At 44.1% G+C, this 23973-nt stretch overlaps 2 protein-coding genes across 8 annotated transcripts in view; one reads left to right on the forward strand and one right to left on the reverse strand.

Annotated features, from left to right (window-relative positions):
- Positions 1–3893, reverse strand: part of LRRC51 (leucine-rich repeat-containing protein 51) — a 29310-nt gene extending 25417 nt beyond the window's left edge. For 2 of the 5 annotated variants that reach the window (XM_012502119.2, XM_012502129.2), the window contains exon 1: positions 3003–3552. The gene's annotated coding sequence lies outside the window, so the exon portion shown is untranslated. 5 annotated transcript variants of the gene reach the window in all.
- The window catches only part of NUMA1 (nuclear mitotic apparatus protein 1), an 81216-nt gene continuing 60442 nt past the window's right edge, over positions 3200–23973 (forward strand). Inside the window, exons 1-2 of one of the 3 annotated variants that reach the window (XM_030829553.1) lie at positions 3200–3430; positions 14336–14405. The gene's annotated coding sequence lies outside the window, so the exon portion shown is untranslated. Of the gene's footprint in view, positions 3569–14335; positions 14406–23973 lie in introns of all 3 variants that reach the window. The other 2 variants (XM_030829558.1, XM_030829562.1) reach the window with 2 other exon arrangements.

Below are 23973 nucleotides of genomic sequence, written 5' to 3' on the forward strand. Positions count from 1 at the left end.
TCCTCCTTTCGCTTTGCTAATTTTTACTTCAGGGCTCAGATCAGGTTTCAACTTTTCTGAGAAGTCTACCTTTATCCTCAAATCTGTAATTGTAGTGCTATGATTGCCATGGTAGCACTCATAACACTGTAATTATCTGCTTACTATCTGTATGTCCATAAACACCACCAGGGCAGAAACCATATTTTTTCTTACATTTGTATCTCATAGTGCTGGCAAGTAGTAGGTGCTTAACAAACACATTAAAAATTGCAACTAAATAACACTACAAAGGAGAGGGGGGGGGGGGGGGGGGGGGGGGGGGGGGGGGGGGGGGGGGGGGGGGGGGGGGGGGGGGGGGGGGGGGGAGCATGACAACAAAACAAAAAAAAAAAAAAAAAAAAAAAAAAAAAAGGAGAGGGCCATGAGGTTGCTGTAATTGAGGGATCTGACCTGGTCTGAACAGTCTACAGGAAGACATTCCTGAAGAAGTGACTGAGAGAAATCTAAAGGATAAGTACAAATTAACTTACGGGGTAGGGGGTGGTGTGGAATGAGCATTCCAGGCGGATGTGACTGCTATATGCAAAGGTTCTATGGTGGAAGGGTACTTGGAAATTTTGAAGACCTTAAAGGTTATATAATTGAAGGGGAGAGAAGGATGAATATGTATGGTTAGACTGGAGGCTGGAGAGATGGGAGCAATAGGAAACCACAAAGTATTAATACTAAATGCGGGCTGGCTGGACGTGGTGGCTCATGCCTGTAATCTCAGCACTTTGGCAGGCCAAGGTGGGCAGATCACCTGAGGTCAGGAGTTCGAGACCAGCCTGACCAAAATGGAGAAACCCCGTTTCTACTAAAAATACAAAATTAGCCGGGTGTGGTGGCGCATGCCTGTAATCCCAGCTACCTGGGAGGCTGAGACAGGAGAATTGCTTAAAACCGGGAGGTGGAGGTTGCTGTGAGCCGAGATTGCACCATTGCACTCCAGCCTGGGCAACAAGAGCGAAACTCTGTCTCAAAAAGAAAAAAAAAAAAAAATTGGGGGTGGGGTGGAGAGTAAACAACATCAGCTTTGCGTTTTGAAGGATTACTCTGGTTGCAGTGCACAAATATGGCTGGGAGGGAAGGCAGGAAGGATGTGATGGTAGCTAGGACCTATATAAAAGATATTCAGGAAGTAAAGCTGATAAGACTTAATGATAGATGGGAAATGGAAGAGGTATTAAGTAAACAGAAGAGGTATTAACTCTTGGGTTTTGGGCTTGTGTATATTGTGGATAAAGGTAGGGGCACTGGAAGAGATCCAGGCTTGGAGGAAAGGGTTGGGATACACAGAGATTGGTTTCAATTTCAGAAATGTAGAGTTTGGGTTGCCTTTGAGGTATCCTAAAGGAGATGTTGAGGCAATTGGCTATATAGATCTGGAGCTTAGAGATGAGGGCTGGGCTGGAGATACACACTTCTGTACATTTGCATACAGGTCGAAAATGAAGTTGTGGGTGTGGAGGGGTACCCAAGAAGAGAATATAGAGTGCAGTGGCAAGAGGGCGTAGGACCAAATCTGGGAGAACTTTAAGGTAGTAAGTGGACCAATCAGGGCCAGCTAGTCACTAGCTAGAAACCAGCTAATCATGGTCACTTCAGACATGGGTGCTGTGTTAGCCCTTCTGTTTCCTGTTTAGTTAAAAATGTTCAAGTCTCATTGTCTTAGTCTCTCTAGTTCCTTTTCCCCATTAAAACTTTCAGGGGAGGATCTGAAATTCATTCCAGCTGAAGTGTAAATAATACAAAGTAGGCCATACGGGTTCTTTTTCCCTGGGGCAGTTTAACTGTTCCTTGGAACCAGTCCTTCAGCTATAGAGGCAGTAGGCTGAAGCTAAAGAGACTTAGCTGGAAGTCGGAGAACTGGAGTCTAGTTCTAGCTCTGTCACTAATTTGGTGTGTGGCCTTGGGCAAGTCCCTTTTCTCTGGGTTTCAGTTTTCCAATCTGTGAAATGAAGATAAATATGCTTGACTCACAGAGCTGTTAAGAGTATCAAAAGAGAGACTGTGAAAGCACTGGGTAGGTTACTAAATGTAACAGATCTGTCGTGAGGACTAAAAAAAATGAAGCTCTAACTGTAGAGCTTTGAGTAGCGGACCATGGAGAAGGTGTGGGGAGAAAAGGGAATCCGGGGACAGATTGAGAAGGGGTTTTACTCCTTGGAAGAGGAAGGAAAGAGGCACTTCACGCCCCAGGAAGTTTCCTACATCTCTAGAATTAGGGTAGCGACTGCGATTTACTCAATCTAATGCTAACCGCATGTCTTGGAAGAGGGTCTCAGTTCCTCAGAGGAAAACCAACCCCATTTCTGAGGGCGTTTCTGATCTCCCAGGTTACGCCTGGAACTTGAAGCATTTTGGGATTTTGGGAGCTTTATGTTTGCGTTGGGGGCGGGGCTCGTTGTTTTGTCTTTTTGTTTTTGTTTTGTTTCGTTTTGTTTTGAGATGGGGGTATCGCTTTGTAGCCCAGGCTGGAGTGTAGTTGCGTGATCACGGCTCACTGCAGCTTCAATCTCCGGGCTCAAGCGATCCTTCCACCTCAGCCTCCCTAGTAGCTATGGCCACTGGAGCGCGCCACCAAGCCCGGCTAATTTTTTTGTGTTTTTGGTAGAGACAGGGTTCGCCATGTCTCTCAGGCTGGTCTCGAACTCCTGGCCTTAAGCGATCCGCCCGCCTTGGTCTCCCAGTGTTGGGATTACAGGCGTGAGCCACCGCTCCCGGCCCTGGGGTGGTTCTTAAGCATCCCCAAATCTGTATGGATATATATCTCAACGCCCATCCCTCCCTCTGCTCCCCCTAGCCCAGTCTGTCCCATGTGTGTTGTGTCTTGTTCGCTGTGAAAGGTGATGAGGGTCGGTGGGGGAAATCTCAGATCCCCGAGCAGGGAGGTTCTTAGTCGTTCTGTGAGTGCCCCTCCCTTCCCCATAGATCTCTAGTCCCATAGAATGGGTTTCCTGTTTTCCCGCCCGACTCACCCGCAGTCGCTTCCTCTCCAGTCTTGGCGTCCCACTGCCTCAGGGTTACTCAGTGCAACTCCATGGCAACTGCTTTCGTCACCACGACCCGGCAGGCGCCATAAGTACTGACGCGATGCTTACCGGGACCCGCAGTTTGTCAGGGGCGGTGCTCCAAGGCCGTGGGTGACGCTGGGATTTGTAGTTCTCTTTGCCTTCAAGTCCAGGCCGGGGTCCGGAAGCGGTGATACCCTTTCTCTTTCCCAGTGGCCCTCAAACTTCCTTTTCCCTGGTCCTTAAGCGGGCCCCGCCGACAGAGGCCAATCAGAGGGCAGCGCGAGGGGGCGGGGCCATAGTTTAAACTAATTGTGCGCTCACAGCGCTGGCGCGAGCCCACGACGAGGTACGATTCGAGAGAATCGCGAGGCAGAGCGGGAGCGCGCAGTCAGGTAACCGGCGCGGGCCCGCGTTTGGCGTGCGGCCTGGGCACCCCTGCGGGTGCTCAGGCCTAAAAGGGGTGCTAGAGAGGCTGGTGCGAGCGGAAGGCCTCCTCCGTAACCGAGTCCGAAAGGGCAGAATCTATGGGGGTAAGGTTTGTGAGGAGAGGCGCCTGAGGGGGAGGAGCCGGGGGTGCCTTAAAGGGGAGGGTCTGTTTGGGGGCGTGTCTGTGGAATTAAATCTGAAGGTGACGGGGGTCGGGGGTATAGGGCAAGTTCCCGAAAGGCTTGTAAGCGAGGGGTCGGGTCCTGGAAAATCTTTGCCTTTTATCGTTAACAATAGCAGTAGTTATGGTAGTGCAGTAGTCAGCATTTTCAGTCACCGTCCACAATGACCTGCCAAATGTTTATCTTTTTAATCTTCTAACCACCTGTTATACTTTAAAGATGGGGAGCCTGAGGTTTATAATGTTTAGCTTGGCCTGGGTTACGTAGCCAGTGCGAGGTTGGCTCTACTTGGGGTTTTATGGGTTGGGCATAAATGGGGACGGGGAAGGTGCTGTGTGGGGGCGCGCGTTGTCTTGGACTGGTCAGTGTATTTTGAGCCTCACTTTTCATATATGTAAACAATGACCTTAGCTGCCTTGCCTACTTCCTGGGGTGGTTGTCCTGGTCAAAACAGGTTGTCTTTTTTTTTGTTTTTTTAATTTTTGTTTGTTTTTTTTTGTTTGTTTGTTTTTCATCCATGGACTCTCACAGATAACATGTTTCATACACGCACCTCGGAGAGTACAAATTTGTGACTATAAGTGGTGTGACTGTGTGAAGATTGTGGGTGGGCGGGAGCCCACTGGGTTGATGCTGCCGCCTCTGGGTACTCTCTTTTGCTTACCTCTGAGTTAGCACTTGTCATCTGTTTTTTTTTTTTGTTTGTTTGTTTTCTTTTTTCTTTGAGGCGGAGTCTCGCCCTGTCGCCCAGGCTGGAGTGCAGTGGCGCGATCTCGGCTCACTGCAACCTCTGCCTCCCGGGTTCAAACAGTTCCCTGCCTCAGCCTCCCGAGTAGCTGGGATTACAGGCGCCCGCCACCACACCCGGCTAATTTTTGTATTTTTAGTAGAGACGGGATTTCACCATCTTGGCCAGGCCGGTCTTGAACTCCTGACCTCGTGATCCGCCCGCCTCGGCCTCCCAAAGTGCTTGGATTACAGGCGTGAGCCATCACACCCGGCCTGTCATCTGGTATTTTAAAAGTCTCTGCGTGTTTGTCTGCCCTTCTAGATAATGAGAGACTTTTTCGTCACTGTATCCTAATGGCTAGGCAGGATTTGCGACATGTAATGGGAATAAATGTATGCTTTGGAATAATTTCTTGGGCTGAAAGGGCACAGGAACTTCTCTTTCCCGTTTTCATTTAGTGGCATTTGAACCTCAGTATTAAGCTGTCCTCTTTCCAGGAGTGGCACTCCCTCTTGAAAACGTGATGATTTTTTCTTGCTTTAATACATAGTTCCCTCTCTCTAGTATCTGTTGCCTGGTTCTATGTTTCCAAACTTCTGGGTTGTCTGGTCGTTAAAGCTTTAATGGTGAGGGAGTTGGGCCTCTCTGCTTTGTGGAGATCTTTACTGCTGTGAATATATGGGAACCTGGGGCGAACATGAGGATCATGTAAGGTAGCTTTCTGTCAGCACAGATGGGTGTATGTTTCCTCACTCCCTCTTTCTGTGTGGTATTTCTTCTGTAGAGGAAGAACCACATACTTCTTTGTGAAAGCTTCCAAAGTATTCTTTTCTTAGCCTAAGTTCTAGCAAGGGATGACTAATTGTAATGTCTAAGCTCTTAGTTCACAGCGAAAAGCTGTACATTCCAAAAGCTTAAAGATCTTACCTGAGAGCCCCTTAAGAAACATAGAATTCTTTTTTACATGTGGAACATGGAAGTGGGAAGAATGCCTTGAAATAAGACTTGAATTCTGGAACTTTTAGGATGAGGGCAAAGCCGCGCTCAGGTGGCTGAACAGAGCTGATCAGGGGCTGTTTGGACAGCTGTGTCTAATTGATTAAACTATGATCAGAAGATATTAGGTTGGTGCAAAAGTAATTGCGGTTATTGCCATTGAAAGTAATGGCAATAACCGCAGTTACTTTTGCATTAACCTAATATATGGTGTGGTCATTTAATTTAGCCTCTTACCCAGTGTACACTAAACATACCAAAAGGTGTTGTCCGGACTCGAAATGAGTACTTTCTAGAATGAGATCATTCCCAAAGTCAATCCATCTCGAAGTTGAACAATTCTTTTTTTTTTTTTTTTTTTTTGAGACGGAGTCTCGCTCTGTGGCCCAGGCTGGAGTGCAGTGGCGCGATCTCGGCTCACTGCAAGCTCCGCCTCCCGGGTTCACGCCATTCTCCTGCCTCAGCCTCTCCGAGTAGCTGGGACTACAGGCGCCCGCCACCACGCCAGGATAATTTTTTGTATTTTTAGTAGAGACGGGATTTCACCATGGTCTCGATCTCCTGACCTCGTGATCCGCCCGCCTCGGCCCCCCAAAGTGCTGGGATTACAGGCGTGAGCCACCGCGCCCGGCCAACAATTCTAATTAATAATTATTATTTTGTAGCTGGGCATGGTGGCTCACCCTGTCATCCCAACTACTCTGGAGGCTGAGGCAGGAGGAGCAGGTGGGAGAATGGCTTGAGCCCAGGAGTTCTTAGCTAGCCTGGGCAACAGAGTGAGACCCCAACACAATTAAAATATGTTTATTGTTTTGTATTGTTAATGATTATTTCGTTTTACCCATGTATGTCTACTGTTTGCTTTTTCACTATTCTTCCTTGCATTTTATTCCTTCCTTTTTTATTGCACAGATACATACATCCTTCAGATGTTTGTTCAGTGGGAATTTATTAGTGGTAAACACTGTCTTCATTTAAAAAATCTTTATTTCACTTCCAGTCTGGTTTTTTTTTTTTTTTTTTTTTTTTTGAGACAGAGTCTCACTCTGTTTCCCAGGCTGGAGTGCAGTGGCGCAATCTCGGCTCACTGCAAGCTCCGCCTCCCGGTTCACACCGTTCTCCTGCCTCAGCCTCCTGAGTAGCTGGGACTACAGGCGCCCACCACCATGCCCGGCTAATTTTTTGTATTTTTAGTAGAGACAGGGTTTCATCGTGTTAGCCATGTTGGTCTCGGATCTCCTGACCTCGTGGTCCTCCCGCCTCGGCCTCTCAAAGTGCTGGGATTATAGGCATGAGCCACTGTGCCCGGCTCACTTTCAGTCTTGATTGGTAGTTTAGCTGGGTACTAGGCTTCCAGTTATTGTCTCTTAGCACTTTGAAAGTGTTTTTTCATTGAAATTCTGGCTTTTTGTTGTTACTCTTGAGAACTATGCTTACAAATTAACTTATTTTATTGTAGATAACCTGTCTTTCTTTCTGGTTGTTTTTAAGATCTTCTTTGCTGTCATTTGTGTTCTGTACTTCCATTACATGGTGTGAATTTAATTTTCTTAAAGCATTATATACTGGGGGCATATAGTAATTCCTTAATCTGAAATTTCATATCTTTTCACTAATTGTGTAAAAATTCCCAATCATTACCTCTTTACCTCTCTCAGATCTCATGCTTAACTTATGTTGAACTTCCTCATTCTGTCTTCCACATCTTGTTCTTTCTTTCATAATTTCCATTTCTATCTTTCTGTGTTAACTTCTGGATAATTTCCTTATATCTATCTTCTAGTATACTAGTTTACTCTTCAGCTAGGTCTAATTTGTTTTTTGAATTCTTATTTTTATTAGCTAACTTTTTCATTTATTAGAAATGCTCTTTGGTTCATTTTCAAATCTGCCTGTTTTTCGTGCTCTTGTTTTTGTCTCGTTTTCAATTTTGTGTCTGTAATAATTTTAAAGAAAGTTGAGTTTTGGCAGATGTCTACACCTGTAAACAGCAGCCATAATCAAGATATAGAGGATTTCTCTCACCCCCAAAAGATTTCTCATGCTTTTTTTTTTTTTTTTTTTTTTAAGATGGATTTTTACTCTTGTTCCCCAGGCTGGAATGCAGTGGTGCAATCTTGGCTCCCTGCAACCTCTGCCTCCCGGGTTCAAGTGATTCTCCTGCCTCAGCCTCCTGAGTAGCTGGGATTACAGGCATGCACCACCACGCCCAGCTAATTTTGTATTTTTATTAGAAATGGGGTTTCACCATGTTGGTCAGGCTGGTCTTGAACTCCCAACCTCAGGTAATCCACCCTCCTCGGCCTCCCAAAGTGCTGGGATTACAGGCGTGAGCCACCGCGCCCGGCTCTCATACTTCTTTACAGTCCGTTTTTCCTTTCACCCTGATACCAGGAACCACTGATCGTTTGTTTTTCACTACATATTAATGTCTGCTTTCTAGAATTTTATTTTATTTTTTGAGATAGGATCTGTCTGGCTTTGTTGCCCAGGCTGGAGTGCAGTTGCAGGATCTTGGCTCGCTGCAACCTCTGCCTCCTGGGCTGAAGCAATCCACCCACCTCAGCCTCCCAAGTAGCTGGGACTACAGGTGCACACCACCATACCCAGCAAATTTTTATATTTTCTGTAGAGACAGGGTTTTGCCATGTTGCCCAGGCTGGTCTCGAACTCCTGGGCTCAAGCAATCCACCCACCTCAGCCTCCCAATGTGCTGGGATTACTGGCATGAGCCACTTCACCCAGCCTGTTTTGAATTCCTAGAAGGTTTTTCCCTCCTTTCTCACTAGGTGAGCAAGGCAAGTTTTTTATTTCTCTCTGGACAGATTTTTTTTCCTAGTCTGTTATCTTACTGAGTATAAACTTAAGAGTCTCAGCCTCTGCACAGGGATCTCAGTGCTTTTTGTGGACTCAAGATCTGTCTTCTGAACCTATGAGGGTGTTACAAATTCCATACACAGCTAGGACAGCTATGTCATCAGCTCGCTAATCCTCCTCACTAATTCTTTGTTTCTGGTTCCTGGGGATTTTTCTTACTTTCTTGAGAGCTCAGTTTATCTATATGTCAGTTCAGATCCAATCAGCAAAACAGAAACCACACAATAGGGTGAACTCCATAAAGGAGATTGGTTTAAACCCTTGGTGGAGGGCTGAAAAAGCAGAAAGGGAATATTAAAGTAACTTCAATATAATAACTGCATAAATAATTTTTCTCATCCAGGACTGAAAAACAAAGGGAGGAAGGTTGGGGTTACCAGAACCTAGAAGTCTAGAGGGATCTGGAAGAGCTGTACCCAGATTCTCTGGAGAGAGGGTGTTACCTGGTGCTGCTGGTTTCTCAGGCCCTCACAGGAGGAACCTGGAGGAGCTGGCTTCTATTGAGCCTTACTTAGCTGATGCTGGTGCCTTTGAGGGGCAGGAGGCTGGTTTTGGGAATTTAAAAAGCAACTGGGAAGAACCAACTTCTGTTGTCAAGAAACACCAGGCTGCAGGAAGGAGGAAGTCCCGTGAAGCCTTCTCTTGTCTTCTGTTTTCCCCTTATCACCCCCTGTTGACAGGGAGCCAGCTGGCAAATGTGAAATGGGGTTTAGTGGAGTCCAGGCCCCAGCATTACAAAGCAGAGCATAACAGGGTAGATTTGGAGCTGAGAGACAATACCTTAATAGCTGGCACAGTCTAAAAGGATGTTTATTATATTTTTCTGAGCACTTCTAGGCATATTTACTAGGAAGGTCTTCAGGTTATCTGGTCTGTTTTTTGTATTGTTTGTTATTTTTATTTAATTTTATTTATTTATTTATTTATTTATTTATTTATTTATTTTGAGATGGAGTCTCACTCTGTCGCCCAGGCTGGAGTGCAATTGCGCAGTCTTGGCTCCCTGCAACCTCCGCCTCCCGGGCTCAAGTGATTCGCCTGCCTCAGCCTCCCAAGTAGCTGGGATTACAGGCACGTGCCACTGCAACCAGCTAATTTTTGTATTTTTAGTAGAGACAGGGTTTGACCATATTGCCCAGGCTAGTTTCGAACTCCTGACCTCAAGTGATCCACCCGCCTCGGCCTCCCAAAGTGCTGGGATTACAGGCGTGAGCCACTGCACCCAGCCTGTTTGTTATTTTGAGACAGGGTCTTGCTCTGTCACTCTGGCTGGAGTGCAGTGGCGTCATCATAGCTCACTGCAGCCTCGATCTCCTGGACTCAAGCTATCCTCCCATCTCAGCCTGCTGAGTAGCTGGAACTACAAGTGCACACCACTCTGCCTGGCAACTCTTTTTATTTTTAGTAGAGATGAGGTCTCACTATGTTGCCCAGGCTGGTCTCGAACTCTTGAGCTCAAGCAATTCTCTCAAAGTGCTGGGATTACAAGCACAAACCACCACACCCAGCCTGGTCTGTTGTATCAACAGTTAGTAATAGCAATAGGTAACATTTTTTTTTTCCAGCATATACTGTGAACTACGCACTGTTCTAAGTACTTTACAGAAACTACTTCTTTTTATTTTTTTTTGAGATGGAGCCTCGCTCTATTGCCCAGACTGGAGTACAGTGGCGTGATTTCTGCTCACTGCAACTTCCACCTCCCAGGTTCAAATGATTCTCCTGCCTCAGCCTCCCAAGTAGCTGGGGTTGCAGGCACACACCACTACCATCTGGTTATTTTTTTTTTTTTTGTCTTTGTTTTTGTTTTGAGACGGAGTTTCGCTCCTGGTGCCCAGGCTGGAGTGCAATGGCGCGATCTCGGCTCACTGCAACCTCTGCCTCCCGAGTTCAAGCGATTCTCCTGCCTTATCCTCCTGAGTAGCTGGGATTACAGGCATGCGCCACCACGCCTAGCTAATTTTTTTTGTATTTTTAGTAGAGACGGGTTTCCCCATGTTGGCCAGTCTGGTCTTGAACTCCTGACCTCAGGCGATCCACCGGCCTTAGCCTCCCAAAGTGCTGGGATTACAGGCCTGAGCCACCGTGGCCAGCCCCGGAAGCTACTTCTTAAAGCTCTGTGAGCTAAGTTCTATTATTACTATTCTCTTTTACAGGGAAGGCAACTGAGGCACAGGTAGATTAACCTCCCCAAAACCACATAGTTTATAAGTGGTGGAGTTGACATCCTAATCCAAGCATCCTAATCCCACATTCTGAACTTCTACAACATGCTGAAATTTCTTCCCTGTGGCAAACCAAAATCGATCTGCCTGTAACTTCCACTCATTAGTTCTGGTTTTGTATTCTTATAGTGGACTCATAAGTCTTTCTCCTATCTATATGAAAGCTATGCATATATTTGAAAAAAGTTTTCTTGTTCTCCCCTGGCTAAAAGTGTGTAGTTCTTCCTCCACATTTGAAATGATACACTTCTAGACCCTTCGCCATGGTCATTGGTGTTTTTCCTCTGCAGGTCCTCTAACTTTGCTCTTCAAAGGTGGGGCATAGAGTCATCTTCTACTAATGCAACTTAAGACTGCACTGATGTTTTGGGTAGCTTTGTCAGATTCAGGGTTTACTGAGAGTGTACTTAATAATGGCCTCTCCTCTACCTCCTACTGTGGTCAACTTTTTTTTTTTTTTTTTTTTTTTTGAGACAGGGTCTCACTCTGTCACCCAGGCTGGAGTGTAGTGGCTGTCTTCCTACCTCAGCCTCCTAAGTAGTGTAGCTGGGACTACACTCAGCTAATTTTTTTGATTTTTAGTAGAGACAAGGTCTTGCTGTGTTGCTCAGGCTAGTCTTGAACACCTGAGCTCAAGCAATCCTCCTGCCTCGGCCTCCCAAAGTGCGAGGTTTCTAGATGTAAGCCATTGTGTCTGGCCTAGGCAGCGTTTTTTTTTTTTTTTTTTTTGAGATGGAGTCTTGCTCTGTGTCACCCAGGCTGGAGTGCAGTAGCGCGATCTCGGCTCACTGCAAGCTCCGCCTCCTGGGTTCACACCATTCTCTTGCCTCAGCCTCCCCTCCCGAGTAGCTGGGACTACAGGCACCCACCACCACGCCCGGCTAATTTTTTGTATTTTTAGTAGAGATGGGGTTTCACTGTGGTCTCTATCTCTTGACCTTGTGATCCGCCCGCCTCGGCCTCCCAAAGTGCTGGGATTACAGGCATGAGCCACCGCACCCGGCCAGGGGAATAGTTTTGACAATTCCTCTGGCAAATTGAGGGAGGAGCTGTCTGGAAAGGCCAGTATCTTGGGTCTCATTGACGGGAGGAGAGAACCAAGGTAAAGGGTTGGCCATTAGGTAATCAGTTGCGGTAATAAGGGGCCATTTGGCAGAAGTAAAAATGAGTTATCTGATGGCTGTAGAAGGGAGAGAAGGCATTATTGCATAGCATGCTCCTGGGTTGAGGCCTCTGTTGGCAGCTGTGTCGCCTGCCCTTTCTGTCCTATTGAAGGGCCAGTTTCTTTGAAGTCTGCACAGGAAATACCAGTGATTCAGCCTTGCAGATTTCTTCTGCCTTATTGCAGCTAAGGACTGGTTTATCTGGTGAGGAGGAAAGACTGCATATATTTCAGGCATGTTTATTTGATACTTGAGTGCCTTCCTGTGACTGGCCAGAGACACTTGTTTTGCAGGTTGTCAAATTTTTGGTACCCGGTGGCAAGATGGATGCAATGTGACCTCAACACTTGGTCCTCTGAGGTCACACTGTATCCACCTTACCACTGGGTACTAACGTGTGGGTAGCAGCTGCATTCTGCCTAGCGAGTGGGCATTTGTTTAGTGCCTGTACTTCTGTGATGGCCTCAGTGAGGACTGAGGTAATTGCTTGCTTTTCTAGATTTCCTGTGGTGTGACAATGTGAGTTTTGGAGAAACCTCTTATTCCCTAAGAATTTCCTACTATACCCCTCATGAGCTGCAGCAAAGTGGACTCTGTCTGATTGCTGACCTCCAAATGCCCAGTTTCCTTAGGTAGTGAGCAGATACCTAATGTAATGAGTACCTATTATATCTGTCACAGATCTGAGTATATAAAAAAGTATATAATACAAGATTTCCCTCCTAAATTATTTTATTTTGAAAATTTTCAAACCTATAGATATTTTGCAAAATAATGTAACAAATACTTATATACTTTTCATTTAGAGTCACTATTAACATTTTGCCAAATTTGCTCTCTATCCTTCATTTTCTGAATCTTTTTGACTGTTAGATGTAAATATCATGTTATTTAATCCCTATTTCAGCAAGTATTTCCTAAGAAAAAGGTATCTTCCTATATAACTACAGTACTATTAACACTCAGGAAACTTAACATTGATTCAATACATCCAATATATAATACTTGTTCAGATTTCTCATATTTTCCCAATGATGTCTTTTATTGAGTTTTTTAAAATTCAGGATTCATTGAAGGATCATGCATGTATTTATGCACTTAGTTGTCATGACTATCATGTCTTTAGTCTGCTTTAACTTTGAACAGTTCTTTTTTAATCTGAATGCGTTTTTGTCTTTCATAGCATTTGTCTGATTCTTCTTGATTAGATTCAGGTTAGGCATTTTTGGTAGAAGAACTCTAGAGATTAATACAATAGTTTGATTGATGAGGCTGACACTAAAATACATAGAAGCAGTATCTGATTTTGCAAGACAGTATATAATTTAGCACTTATTTGTGTTCTCTAATCTATAAACCCTATAGGAATTTACAGAAGAAGGAATTTCGTAGGACTTGGGTAACTAGGAATGAAATACTTTGGCAGAAAGATGGGGTTTGGAAGATGGGCAGAATTGGAGGCAGTTGGGATATGGTTAGATAAGCTGTGATTTGGGCTTCCCATCCTACTATTAAGGTTGTGTATCATGAAAAGTGACTTTGACGGTTCTGTATCTTCCATAATGTTTGCACTGCTAGAAGCCTAATGGTATAGAGCTCTTGCTTTGGCATCAGACAGGTCTAGAGACTGTGCCCAGCATTTTGCCAGTTACCTAACCTTGGGGAAGTTTCCTCATTTGCAAGATAGAGTATTAATAACTATTTAAAAGGTTATCGTGATGCTCACAGTGAGACAGTACATAAATATTTGAATTAAAATATTTGAATGCCTTTAGGGGGGTGCAGCGTTTCCTAGATCTGCCATGTGCCCCACTGGATCATTCATTTTGTTTTGTTTTGGATACAGGGTTTCGCTCTGTTGCCCAGGCTGGAGTTCAGTGGCACGGTCTCAGCTCACTGCAACCTCCCAAGTAGGTGGGACCCAGGCACACTCCACCACACCCGGCTAATTTTTTGTATTTTTGTAGAGACGGAGTTTTACTATGTTGCCCAGGTTGGTCTCGAACTCCTGAGCTCAAGCGATCCGCCCACCTTGGCTTCCCAAAGTGCTGGGATTACTGCTGTGAGCCACTGGGCCTTGCCTGGATCATTTGTTTCTGTTACCTGCCTGACCCCTGAAGATGTTTGAATTTACCACTCATGGATAATTGAAAGCAGGGAAATGAGAAAAGGCTTGGCTCACGCAGAGAGAAGTGGGAAGACTGGCTTGATCAATTCAGAGTATATTCTGTAGAATAGTGGGAAATAAGGTTGAATAAATGACTTGAGGCCATATAATGGAGGATTTGGAAAGTTAAGCCAAAGAATTTAGATATGATGCTTTAGGAAGAAGAAAACTGTGGAAGATTTTTGAGCAGGAGGAGAGACACTTGAAAATGAGAGTGGTGTGGGGCCTCCTGAGGAAGAAGCTTTCTGGCTTAAAGACTGAAATCCTAACAGGGCAGGGCCTTCACAGTGCTGACCAAGTGTGGGTGTGGCCTGGCAGTCTTGCCACGGAAGGCCAGAATTTCTGCCCCAGTGACTCTTCCTGCTCTGCCACTGACTCACCCCATTGACCTGGCCTGCATGGCTTCCCTTCTGCTTGCTGTCTGATCCACAGAACGCTGGGGTTGCCCAGGATAATGTGAGGCTGAGTTGACCAAGAGTGGGTGGGTTAGGGGAATGAATAATCATTCCTGTCCCTTTGCCCCTTCCCTAGGTGGAAACTAATTCTAAGCCAGACTGCCAGAGATCACCCTGTTCTAGTGTGTGGAGGCTTCCACCAGGAGGTAAGTCAAAATGGTTCCTGCCCTCTACTTTTTCATAGGTCAGCTTTGTCCTGGGCAGGATCTCTACTATTTATTTTTTCCCTGACCCAGATTCTTCAAAGTGACCGTCTTTCAATTATTTGAGGCAAACAGGTTACTGTAGGAGGAGAGCAGAGAGGTTTAATAAAGATATTTTTCTAACTGTGGGAGGGTGGTGTCCAGAGGTTTTCATTGGCCCTTGCTCTGAGGTAGATTGCCCAGAACTCTTGTGAGCCAGACACTAAACATTGGCCATTGAGGCCACTGTAGAGAAGTCCTGGTTTTTAAGCCATCATTTCTCCGCTACTGGGTTTCAGAACCATTCTTGGTATGCTTTGGTGTCCCAAGTTATTTCTGTCCCTTTTGATCAGGGGAGTGAAGGAAGTGAGAAGCAGGGGAGGAGGAGCTGTATACATAAGTATGTGTGGGTGTATTATGCTGGGAGTTTGGGTGTCTGCGTTTCTCATCCTAACTGTTGCTAACCAGATGTGTGACCAGGGACAAATTGCCTAACCTCAATGGACTGAACTTTTCTCATATGTAAAAAGGGACAGTTTGGATTATATGATCTTGAAGATTTCTTCCAGGGCCAAAATTTATCATTATATAATGTGTAATTATAAAGTGATGTAATAGTTGAACAAATGTGGCAGATATTGTACATGTCTTGCCCCCTTGATTGTAATTATGGGGCAATTAGAATGTTTATAAGTTTGACCCCTTCAAAGTAATTGTGTTCTCAGCCTTCGATTTCCTTTGGTGATGATGTCATTGCCTCAGACTGCCTCTGAGCCAGTCTTTTGAATCTCCTCAGAGGTAGCAAATCTTTACTCTTAGCTTGGTGGATTCAATTTTTAGAAACAGCCAGAAGATACCGTGAGCCAAAGAATCATGCAAGGCAATACCTTTTTTGGTGAAGAATGAGGCGTGACTATAAAACAGTAACACCGAATTTTTCTGTTTGTCTCACGTGGAGTAGACTTTAAAGGCAGCTCCCAAAGAAGTGTTTTGTTAGAATAAGTAAATAACTTCCTAAGGAGAGTATTTTGATTGCAGTTTTCATTTGATTTAATAAGATTAGAAATGTCTTCTGGAAAACAAGTCACTTTCCTTTATAGTGACTGTGCATATGCTTGCTTATAGGTCGGGGTGACTAGATAATGGAGAAAACTGGCTTTTTTTTTTTTTTTTTTTTTTTTTTTTTTTTTGAACAGTCTTGCTCTGTTGCCAGCTGGATGCAGTGGCGATCTCGCTCCTGCGCCCCCTCCAGTTCACCCATTCTCCTGCTCGCCTCTCCAGTAGCTGGACTCAGGCCCCCACCCGCCCCTTTTTTTTTTTTTTTTAGTAGACATTTCATCGTTCTCTCCTGACCTCTGATCCCCCCCCCTCCCAATGCGGAACAAGCTGAGCCACCGCCCCCTTTTCTTTTTTTTTTTTTTTTTTTTTTTCCAGACAGGGTCTCTCTCTGTCACCCAGACTGGAGTGCAATGGCGGGATCTTGGCTCACTGCAACCTCCACCTCTCGGGTTCAAGCGATTCTCCTGCCTCAGCCTCCCTAGTAGCTATGATTACAGGCATGTGCCACCATGCCCAGCTAATTTTTTGTATTTTTATTAGAGAAAGGGTTTCACCATGTTGGCCAGGCTGGTCTTGAACTCCTGACCTCAAGTGATCCACCCGCCTTGGCCTCCCAAAGTGCTAGGATTACAGGCGTGAGCCACTGTGCCCTGCCAAAAACTGGTCTTTCTCCTGGTACTCCTCCCAAATCACAAGTGTGTTGAGGGCTCAAACACAAGTGTGTTGAGGGCACAAGTGTGTTTCAACATGTTGCTCTATAGGAAACTGCGGCTGAGGAGCTATTGCAGTCCCATCTCCAGAAGACCCCCAGAAAGAGTTGGAAGAGTTCTTCAGGCTGTGGCAGCCACTGCCCACCAGCACACCCAAATCAATCAAGATGAATCCCAGGTGGTGAGGCTGAAGCAGATGGTTTGGTAGCTCCAGTCTTTTTTAGGGAGAAATGATGTATTAAATCACTACATTGATTTTTTGTTGTTGTTAGCAGTTGCGGGTTTGAAAAAAGGTAGGCAGGAAGATGGTGAAGGGGTCAAACCTAGGGGCTGTTATCTTGAATATATGCAAATTAAGCTGATTATATTATAGTGCCCTGCAATCTGTTCCTGGAAACGGTGGTCTTGAAAACTCATCAGTTAAATGAGGTGTTAGACAGCCTGGTCAAAGGATTCTGTCACTAAGTTACTGTATAATCATTTGCAATTCTCTTTCTTACTCTAAACATTGTTTTCCTCATTTTTATATTGAAAGAGTTAAGAGATGCTAAAAATTCTAGATCTGAAAATTGGATAAGCCTAAGAAGGTTTGAGGTAGGGAAATGTCTATTCTAAGCTGTTTGACTACTGGACTTGGAGTAGGAGTGGAATTTCCTTTTTACCTCCTAAATTATAGTTACTTTACTCTCTACTTATAGTCACAGCTGGATGATCAGACATTAAGCAGCTATTTAATGAGAAGCAGGCACTCGAAGCTTGCTCCTGAAAAACAATCACAGGACATGTTGGTCCTGAGAGAAGTTATTCCTTGGTAGGACCTATTGTTTGAAGGAGGTGGGGGTGAATTTCATCAAAATGGACAGTGTGGATATTGTGATTCAGAGGATTGAGAGACTTTGTTTCCTGCTGTTATTAATTTCAAGCCTTTTTTTAAAGGGATTCTCCTAATGATTGGTACAGTGGGATTCATTTAGAGAAAAAGCCTTGTGTACCAGAATTGGAAGTTAATGCCCAAGAGCAGGGCCAGTTGCTGCAGGACAAAGTGGCCTAATCATTTTCTTTTCAATACTTAGATCCTACAGGCTACCCCAAAGATAAAATAGGCTACTTTGTAGCTCAGATCTTCCAGCCTAGTGCCTAGCAAGCTCACTAAGAAGAGGAGGTGACCTGTAGAATCCACACCTCTTAATCTCCCTATTTCTCTTCTTTCCCTCAGTGCCCTTTAGTTTTAATTAGGATTGTGTAAACATAGTCATCTTGCCAGTCCTCTTAAAGTGGCAGGCCCTTGACATTTTCTGCTGGTCACTCATGCTATATGTATAACTTGTAATTAGAGGGACTAGCTTCTTTGACAGTTTGCCATCCCTGGCTGTACCACTGAAAGAATTCAGATTAGGGCCAATTGGCTGCCATTTACTCAGGCAGCATATTTAGTACCTACTGTGTGCAAGCAGTGTGCTGGAGTGGAAATGATTTTAAAATGGTTTCTGCCCTTCAGGAGTTTAGTAAAATGAAACAAGTATTAAAGCTAGCATCCCCCCAGGGAGGATTGAAATTAAGTTTGTAGAGGAACAAGCAATATGGGAGCACATAGAGCAAAGAACAATTGTTCCTGATTGTGGGGGCGATAAGGAGAGTTTCTGAAGGGAGAAGGCATTTGAGCCAGGTTGTAAAGGAAGAATAGGAGTTCAGTAGGTTTAAGAGACAGGGCATTTAATGGAGGTCACACCATGGGCAAAGGCACACAGCTTGGAAAATGCCTGGCATGTATGGGGAAAATGTGCCTGAGGTAGAGGATGTTTTAGGGAATGAACTGAAGATGAGGCTGGGAAGGAAATTTGAGGGTTGGATCTTAGAGAACCTTAAGTGTCATGCTAAGAAATTTGGATTTTATTCTTCATGTAATTAGCTATTGTTTTTGATTTACAGACTAACATGACCCAATCTATGTTATTTAGGTCTTGTCTATTCTTTTTTTTTTTTGAGGCAGAGTTTTGCTCTTGTTGCCCAGGCTGGAGGCATGATCTCGGCTCACTGCAACCTCCGCCTCCTGGGTTCAAGTGATTCTCCTGCCTCAGCCTCCCGAGTAGCTGGGAATACAGGCATGTGCCACCACGCCCGGCTAATTTTTGTATTTTTAGTAGAGATGGGGTTTCTCCACGTTGGTCAGGCTGGTCTCAAACTCCCGACCTCAGGTGATCTGCCCACCTCAGCCTCCCAAAGTGCTGGGATTACAGGCATGAGCCACCACGCCCGGCCCGGTCTTGTCTATTCTTAAGTGTAAAGCCTTAGAGGTTAGGTTGAGAGAAGGTGGTGGTCCTGGTTCTTGCAGTACAGTATAAAGTTTGTCAGGCATCTCATGTTTGGGAACTTGATTCCTCAGTTATAGTTACTAAAACAACTGCAAAAGCAAGAAAGCAGGAAGTGGTCAGAGCTGTGTCCCTTTAAACTGAGCTCACTGACCTACCAAAGATGATTTTCTTAGACATATACATTATAAACAGTCTTCTTGCTAGTGGGTTGCTTACTACTGATAATCCTTTGTGGATAAAATTTCTCACAAGGAGCGGGCTTTTCATTATAGGACAGAAACCAAAAACATTTTTTAAGCCTGATTGAAAAATAGTATATACTCATTCTAGGACATGTGAAAAACGCAGAGAAGTATAAGGAAGAAAACTGAAATCACCCATAATCCCACTATCTGGAGAAAACTAGTGTTCTTATTTTAGCCTATTTTCTTTCAGTATTTTGTGCTTGTATATTTCTGGTTTTGCAATTTCCAGATCATATATTACCTAAAATTTTATACTCTGCTTTTTTCTCCATTTACCATTTTTTCATTATATAAATTTATATATACTCTTCATAAATATTTGTAATGGCTGCCTAATAGTCTATCATATAGGATTTTTATATGCTTTCAGGTTTTTTCAAATAATAATGGAATTTTTTTCAAATCATTTTTGTAATAGATATAACAAATAAGTCCCCAAATAAGTCTTTACCCTAATTCTGCACTGCAGAAGTAACCATTATTTATTAATAGTTTTTTGTGTATCTTTACATGAACGTTATTATGCGTGAGTTTTTGTCTATGTTTTTGGTTATTTTCTTATGATACATATCTACAAATAGATTACTAGATTAAACAATATGAAACTAATTTTTTCCTAATTGTGTATGATGGTACTATTTAGAAAACATGAAAAATAATGTGTTAAGGGAGAAAGTAAAAGGCACCCATAATTCCACAACTCAGAAATGAACATTATTTGGTATACCTCCTTACAAGTGTACATACACATATACAAACTCACAAGCATGTGGGGAGAGGGATAGATATGTATATGATATATCTATCTGTCTATAAATATTTGTATATATAGTTTTAAAAATGGGGCCATACCATAATAGTTTTATCCTGCCTTTTTTTGTTTGTTTGTTTTTTTTGAGACAGGGTCTCACTCTCACCCAGGCTTGAGTGCAGTGGTATAATCACAGCTCACTGCAGCCTCAACCTCCTGGGCTCAAGCAGTCCTCCTACCTCAGCCTCCTAAATAGCTAGGACTACAGGTGCATGCCACCATGCCCGGCTAATTTTTGTATTTTTTGTAGAGACAGGGTTTCACCATGTTGCCCAGGCTGGTCTTGAATTCCTGAGCCCAAGCGATTCACCTGCCTTGGCCTCCCAAAGGGCTGGGATTACAGGCATATGCCACTACACCCAGCCTATATCCTGCTTTTAAAATTCAGCATTTCTTGAGTATTTCCCTATGTCATTAAAATTATTTAAAACTTTTTTTCCCCCAGAGACGGGGCCTTGCTCAGGCTGGAGTACAGTGGTACAGTTGCAATCCTAGTTCACTGCAGCCTTAACCTCCTGGGCTCAAGTGATCTTCCTGCTTTAGCTTCCCAAGTAGCTGGACTACAGGCACATGCCATCATGCCCAGCTATTTTTTTATTTTTATTTTTTGTAGAAGTGGAGTCCACTATGTTGCCCAGGCTGGTCTTGAACTCCTGGGCTTAAGCAATCATCCCACCTCAGCCTACCAAAGTGCTGGGATTATAGGCGTGAGCCGCTGTACCCAGCCAAACTTATTTAAAACATTTTAAGTGACTGCATAAGATTTCATCATATGTATATTCTTGCCATAATTTAAGTTATTGTTAGTTTTCCTTCAGTTTTTCAGAATGATAAATAATTCTATTAATGTCCATATATCTTTGTATTTCAGATTATTTCCTAAAGTTTTATTTCTGTGATTGGAATTATTTGATGAAAGAACATGAGCTTTTTTTCTTTTAATTCTTTTTGTTTCCTTTTTTTTTTTTTTTTTTTTTTGACACAAGATCTCACTCTTGCACAGGCTAGAGTGCAGTGGTATGATCACAGCTTATTACGGCTTCAACCTCCCAGGCTCAGACTCAAGTGATCCTCCCACCTTAGCCTCCTGAGTAGCTGGGACTATAGGTGTATGCCACCACACCTGGCTAATTTTTAAATTTTTGTAAAGACATGGTCCCACTGTGTTGTCCAGTCTGGTCTTGAACTCCTGGGCTCAAGCAGTCCTACCTTGGCCTCCCAAAGTGCTGGGATGACAGGCTTCAACCACTGTACCCAGCCAGCTTTTTTTTTTTTTTTTTTTTTTAGTTTTGGTAAAATGTATGTAACAAAATTTACTATTTTAGGCTGAGTGCAGTGGCTCATGCCCATCATCCTAGCACCAGCACTTTGGGAGGCTGAGGCAAGAAGATTGCTGGTCTTGAACTCCTGGCCTCAAGAGATCCTCCTGCCTCAGCCTCTCAAAGTGCAGGTGTGAGCCCTACCAGATATCATTTTTTTTTTTTTTTTTTTTTTTTTTTTTTTTTTTTGACAGTCCTCTGCCCAGCTAGTGCAGTGGCCATCTCCTCACGCCCCCCCCTCACCCATCCCTGCCAGCCTCCGATAGCTGGACTACAGGCCCCCACCGCTAATTTTTTTTTTTTTTTTATTTACGTGTCTCATCTCTGACTCGTATCGCCGGCTCCATGTATTACAGTGACACGGTGAACATTTTGTTTCTTTGTTTTGAGACAGGGTCTCACTCTGTTACCCAGGCTGGAGTGCAGTGGTGTGATCACAGCTCACTGCAGCCTCAACCTTCCAGGGTTCAAGTGATCCTCTCACATCAGCCTCCCGAGTAACTGGGATTACAGGCATGTGCCACCATGCCCAGTTAATTTTGTATTTTTTTAAGACGGGTTTCTCCATGTTGGTCAGGCTGGTTTCAAACTCTTGACCTCAGGTGATCCGCCCACCTCGGCCTCCCAAAGTGCTAGGATTATAGGCATTAAGGTTGATATGTATTGCCAAATTCCTATCCAGAGAACCACTTAATACCTGTTTATTTGTGTAAGAAAATGCACTGTTCTTTGTTTGTTTGTTTTTTGAGATGAAGTCTCGCTCTTGTCCCCCAGTCTGGAGTGCAATGGCGCGATCTCGGCTCACTGCAACCTCTGCCTCCCAGGTTCAAGCAATTCTCCTGCCTCAGCCTCCCAAGTAGCTGGGATTACAGGTGCGTACCACTACGCCCAGCTAATTTTTTGTATTTTAAGTAGAGACGGGGTTTCACCATGTTGGCCAGGCTGGTCTCAAACTCCTGACCTCAGGTGATCCTCCCGCCTTGACCTCCCAAAGTGCTGGGATTACAGGAATGAGCCACCGCACCCGGCCTAAAATGCACTGTTCTTTGATTATTAATTTCTCATTCAAAATTCTAGATTAAGTTAAATTTCGTGGAGAGTATGATAGCTTTTTTTTTTTTAACCATTATTTTGTAAAACCAAAATTTGGGAGAGAATGCGAGGAGAAATTAAAAAGATCACTGATATAACCTAAATGACCCTATTACTTAAAATGACCTTTTGAAGTAAGAGGAAATGAAACAAGTTACACTGAGTTCCTCCACTGATGAAATGGGGAGGATGACACCTTCCCTGCCTGCCGTACAGGAACTGAATGGCTTAAAATTCTCTGGAGAAATGACTTCTTTCATGGCCAGGATCTTCAGAAGGGTACAATCTAGAGGGGAGAATTGGCCTTCCTTTCCCACAATGGTCAGGGGCGCTAGCTCTTAGCAGTTGGTTTGACTTGCTGGAAATGTTCAGCTGCTTCCTAGCGAATCTGCTAGCAAAAGGGAAGGAGACACCTGTGTTGTGTTGTGTAGTGTGGTATGGTGTGGGGTGTGGTGTGGTGTGATGTGTATATGTGTTTGTTGGGGGTGTTTAGCAGCAGACATAGTGGGGCTTGCTTTGGCTTTGTATTATTGTGGTGTGTGGGTAGGAACTACATTGTCAAAATCACTGAAGGACAGTAGGAACCAGATTTGTTTGTTTCCCATTAGATGAAATTAAATAAGGGGCCAGGCATGGTGGCTCATGTCTATAATCCCAGCACTTTGGGAGGCAGAGGCAGAAGGATTACTTGAGCCCAGGAGTTCAAGATGAGCTTAGGCAACATGACAAGGCCCTGTCTCTACAAAAAATACAAAAATTAGCCAGGTGCGGTGGCACCCGCCTGTGGTCTCAGCTACTCAGGAGTCTGAGGAAGGAGGATCGCTTGAGCCTGGGAGGTTGAGGCTGTGGTAAGCTGTGATTGTACCACTGCACTCCAGCCTGGGCAACAGAATGAGGCTCTGTCTCAAAAAAAAAAAAAAAGAAAAAAGAAACAAGGAAGACGAAGAGTAGTGCATAGAAAATCTTTTAGTGTTGCAACCCATAAGTAAAGATAAGTCTTTTGACTTCATTTGAGTGTTTTGGGCTCTTCCTTTGGGATTATATACCAGACCTATACTGCATATAAAGTTATTTGAAAATGAGCTACACACTGTAACATAGCCATGCTCTGGCTGTGGCCAATTAGACCATAACTAATCCCCACTGAGAAGCTTTTCTTTTTTTGTTTTGAGACAGGGTCTTGCTCTATCACCCAGATTTTCATAGCTCACTGCAACCTCGAACTCCTTGGTTCAAGGAGTCCTCCTGCCTCAGCCTCCCAAGTAGCTGAAACTACAGGCACACAGCACTGTGCCTGGCTAATTTTTAATTTTTTTAGACAGAGTCTTGCTCTGTCGCCAGGCTGGAGTGCAGTGGCACGATCTCGGCTCACTGCAGCCTCCAGCTCCTTGGTTCAAGTGATTCTCCTGCCTCAGCCTCCTGAGTAGCTGGGATTACAGGCACACGCCACCACGGCTAGCTAATTTTTGTATTTTTAGTAGAGATGGGGTTTCACCATGTTGGCCAGGATGGTCTCCATTCTCCTGACCTTGTGATCCACCCGCCTCAGCCTCCCAAAATGCTGGGATTACAGATGTGGGCTAGTGTGCCTAGCCTAATTTTTTTTATTTTTTGTAGAGATGGGGTCTCGCTCAGCCTCCCTAAGTACTGGGATTGCAGGCATGAGCCACCGTGCCCAGACTTGAGCTTTTCATTAGTTTTTTGTTTTGTTTTTTTTTTATTAAATTTTTTTGCACACAAAAACAATAAACATTTTCTAAAAATACATACAAACAAAAAGATGCATATCAAACATATTAGGAAGGTTGCACATGGGAAGATGGGGAATAGAAATGGGGAGTGGGAATCAAAATAAATGAGAGAGGGACTTTATATGGATCAGTGATAATAACTCAATCCTCTATTTGACGAAGAAGGAGAAGGAAGAGGAAGAAAAAGAAAGTGGGATAAAGGATCAGAAAGGGAGGAAAATAGAAAAAATTAG

This window comes from Nomascus leucogenys, chromosome 15 (genome assembly GCF_006542625.1).
Source record: "Nomascus leucogenys isolate Asia chromosome 15, Asia_NLE_v1, whole genome shotgun sequence".
Taxonomy (NCBI): Eukaryota; Metazoa; Chordata; class Mammalia; order Primates; family Hylobatidae; genus Nomascus; species Nomascus leucogenys.